Source organism: Octopus bimaculoides, chromosome 9, assembly GCF_001194135.2.
Source record: "Octopus bimaculoides isolate UCB-OBI-ISO-001 chromosome 9, ASM119413v2, whole genome shotgun sequence".
Classification (NCBI taxonomy): Eukaryota; Metazoa; Mollusca; class Cephalopoda; order Octopoda; family Octopodidae; genus Octopus; species Octopus bimaculoides.
The window spans coordinates 75,431,948-75,436,462 of NC_068989.1; the positions used below are offsets into that span (position 1 = coordinate 75,431,948).

The 4,515-nt window shown below is 40.3% G+C and overlaps 1 protein-coding gene across 2 annotated transcripts in view; it reads left to right on the plus strand.

The window, feature by feature from the left end:
• Window positions 1-4,515, plus strand: part of LOC106869760 (ras GTPase-activating protein 3) — a 214,418-nt gene that overhangs the window by 128,341 nt on the left and 81,562 nt on the right. The window lies entirely within an intron of this gene.

Below are 4,515 nucleotides of genomic sequence, written 5' to 3' on the forward strand. Positions count from 1 at the left end.
ACCAAATCCACTCACAAGGCTTTGGTTGGCCCGAGGCTGTAGTAGAAGACACTTGCCCAAGGTGCCACGCAGTGGGACTGAACCTGGAACCATGTGGTTGGGAAGCAAGCTTCTTACCACATAGCCACTCCTGCACCTATAAATCATCATCATCATCATCATCATCATCATCATCATTTAACGTCCGCTTTCCATGCTAGCATGGGTTGGACGATTTGACTGAGGACTGGTGAACCAGATGGCTACACCAGACTCCAATCTGATCTGGCAGAGTTTCTACAGCTGGATGCCCTTCCTAACACCAACCACTCACAAGTTAAAAACATAATAAATGCACAAACAAATCGGAAACAGACACAAAAGGTCACCAACTCTCCATCATTTATTGGCTGAAGGGTCAAATACAATTTCATTTCTTAATGACAATAGTGTATCTCTGTCTGGTGGCGCCGATAGCAAAAGTGCTGCCGGGAATTGGTGAGCCAAAAAACAAGACAGAAAATGAACTAAACAACTATGCGATGTAGAAAGTTAATATACAAATGTGGAATAAATATAATTTAAGACAAGACAATTAGTGGATGGACGAGGGACAGATATGAAAACAAACAGGACGACTGTGGGTTACAAAAAGTGGAGACACACACACACACACATGTGTGTGTGTGTTTATCTGTCCTTGTCTTGACGTACCATGATAATAGTGTCACTGTCATACAAGCAGTCTCATTCATTGATATATAATTTTTGTGTGCACTGAATCATTTCATTTGACATCACTGGTGCCAGATGTTCACATCAGAATTCTCCAGATGTTTCTATTATTAATTTTTTTTTTTTATAGCTTAGTCAGAGGAGGAAAGGCAATGTCCACGATCCTTTTTTATGGTTTCTGTGATTGGTAGGAGTAAAAAAAAGAGGAAGAAGCATTAAAACAAGGGCAAGCTGAAAACATCTGATGCCAAATAAATAAGCAATGAGTCAGCAACACCAAATAAATGGCACCAAAATGGCTGTGTCACAAAGTCTTGTGTTCCCATTTATCAGCTCCACAAATTTTCCTGTTTGAATATTTGTGTATCCTTGTTTGAAAATTAAAATATTTGATGTACCTTAACCCTTTTAGCATTCAGATTACTCTGTTAAATGTAATGCTTATTTATTCACAGTGTTTTGAATCAATCATGCATTATCTCATAGCTTTGATATTTTGATGGTGTGATTGTTTATTTTTTAGAATGGCATTGTAGGATAAGTGAGAGAGATCAGATCTGGTCAGTTTGAGTGTAAAGCAGGTAGAATATTTGGATTGAGTAGGGTTGGTTTAAATGAGTTCAATGTGAAGGTGCATGGCTCAGTGGCTAGGGCGTTGGGCTCACAATCATGAAGTAGTGAGTTCAGTTCCTGGAGCAGGTTGTGTTGTGTCCTTGAGCAAGACACTTTATTTCACATTGCTCTAGTTCACTCAGCTGTAAAAACGAGTTGCGACATCACTGGTGCCAAGCCTTTGCCTTTCCCTTGGATAACGTCGGTGGCATGGAGACTGGAGGATGATATGCATGGGCGACTGCTGGTCTTCCATAAACAACCTTGCCTGGTACTTGTGCCTCGGAGGGGAACTTTCTAAATGCAATCCCATGGTCATTCATGATTGAAGGGGTTTTTTACACTTTAAATGAGTTCGAGAGGTTAAACACCACAGTCTGTTACTGGAACAAATGATGATGCCACGTATTTTGTGCAGTCACACTGCTTACTGTTTAATTACAAGTAAATGTAATTTATTTTTTGCATTTTTACAATATTTCATAATCAAACTTTAATATTAAGCACTCGGTGTTACTTAAATATCCTCAAAGATACAGGATAAAATATTTTCTCAAATTATGAAAATGCACCACTGGTGGTGCATATGGCAGTTGTGTAAAGTTTGCAATGAATCACTGATGGTATGGGTGGTGGTTGACGTGGCAAAGTGATTACTGTTGTAGTTGTGTCTTAGTTGCAGGTCAGTCCTTATCAAGTAGTCCTCTGCTCAAAACTATTCCAGCTTTGATGATCATCCTGTCTTATTTTTAGATATAGTATATCTATGACTACATTGTCAAGTCACACTAAAAAATGATCAGCTACTGTTAATCATATAAACTGGTAGTACTACCTGTGTCATTGTTTGGTCCTTGGTGAATAAACTGGCAATACCACTCTAGGAGTGTCACCTCGGTGTGTGTAAGGTAGATGGACACCTTGACAGGATATACTCTTTTACTTGTTTCAGTCGTTTGACTGGCCATGCTGGAGCACCGCCTTTAGTAGAGCAAATTGACCCCACAACTTATTCTTTGTAAGCCTAGTACTTATTCTATAGGTCTCTTTTGCCGAACCGGTAAGTTACGGGGACGTAAACACACACCAGCGTCAGTTGTCAAGCGATGTTTGGGGAGGGAGGCAAACACAGACTCACAAACACACACACACATACATATGACGGGCTTCTTTCAGTTTCCGTCTACCAAATCCACTCACAAGGCTTTGGTCGGCCCGAAGCTATAGTAGAAGACACTTGCCCAAGATACCACACAGTGGGACTGAACCCGGAACCATGCAGTTCGTAAGCAAGCTACTTACCACACAGCGACTTCTATGCCTATATAGAAAAGAAAAAAAAAAACGATACCTGTGTAGATAAGTGACTGAATTCAACAAGGAGCCAATACCTTTCTGCAACTAGAGTTGGCCTCTATTAAGGTTTTTGAGTTGATCATTACCAATGCTTTTGGGTCCCCACCCACCACAAACTCTGTTGTCTTTCTCAGACATTCTGGTTTTGCCTTTCCTTTGACCCAGAAAGACCCACGTAAGTGAAATCCCTTGATTAGTACAAGGACCACCCAAAGTAGCTTTAAGTCTGCACTGGCTAGGATTAGCATTATCTCATCTTGCACATTGCCAGAAAACCACAGATACATACCATTATTTATTGGGTTGGCAAGAAAGTAATTTCGTTACTTTTAGCTTACCTCAGAAGCAAATTGCACGTAATTCTGTTTACAACTAGTGTCAATTTTAACGTGGAATGCAAAAAACGAACATTTTCGCCATATTTTGCTTTTTTATTTCCGTAAAGGCAAGAAAACTGTTGAGGCTCACAAAGAGATATGGGAAGTTTATGGCGTTGGTTGCTTAACAGAATGCACGTGTCAGAAATGGTTTTAAAAGTTCTGTTCTGGAGACTTTCTATTCAAAGATGACCAACATTCTGGTCAACCTACTGAAGTTGATGATGATTAAATCAAAGTCGTAATTGAATCTGATTGTCATATAACTGTGTGAGAGATTGCAGAGAGGTTAAATGTATCACACACAACAATTGAAAATCACTTAAAATGTCTTGGATTCATTAAGAAGCTCAATATTTGGGTTCCACATAAAATGAAAGAGATTCACTTAACACAACGAATCAATATTTGCAATATGCATCTCAAACGCAATGAAATCGACCTTGTTGCTCTAATTCTTTGCTGTATTCATAGTTAACTCTCACCTTACTGACAGCACCTTTGTATATTGCCTGTACAGCTTTCACCAGCCACTCATCTATCCCTAGCCTCCTCAGAACCCACCATATCACACAACAGGGCACTCTTCAGTTGGCTTCAACACAGTTTCTTATTTCTTTATTGCCCACAAGGGGCTAAACATAGAGGGGACAAACAAGAACAGACAAAGGGATTAAGTCGATTAGATCGACTCCAGTGCGTAACTGGTACTTAATTTATCGACCCTGAAAGGATGAAAGGCAAAGTCGACCTCGGCGGAATTTGAACTCAGAACGTAATACTGCTAAGCATTTCGCCCGGCGTGCTAACGTTTCTGCCAGCTTACTGCCTTCCACACAGTTTCTGTCCACCAAATTCACTCACAAGGCACTGGTTGGCTATATAATAATAAAGGCTACAGCAGAAGATACTCACCCAAGATACATGAGGCTACAGCAGAAGATACTCACCCAAGGTACCATACAGTGGGACTGAATCTGTAACCAAATGATTGCAAAGTGAGTTTCTTAACTACACGGCCATGTTGGGACAAATTTGTTTCCAACACAGTATTTATCAAGTTATAACGAGCAGAGAAAACTCTTTTAGGAGAATGAAAAATCTCTGGTGCCTAATTTTTGTTTTCCCAGACCTCACCTTCTTCCATGATAAGGAATTTGTGCCACGACAACAGACAACATCATTGGACCGTTAGCAGCTGGTCTCTGAAGGGTAACTGATTCAACTAATTTCTCCTTAAATGTTTGTGCGTAGGTGCATGCATGCTTGCGTGTGTGCGTGCATATATGTGTATGTTTGTGTGTGTGTGTGTGTGTATACATGAGACCTTACATATGTAATTATTTAAGTGGTGTAGGAAACAAAAACATGGTACTTTAATTCTGATACATATATAATGGGGTGGGGTGGGGTGGGGGACCCCACAAAAGCAACAAGAACCCCACCCCCTCCCCAA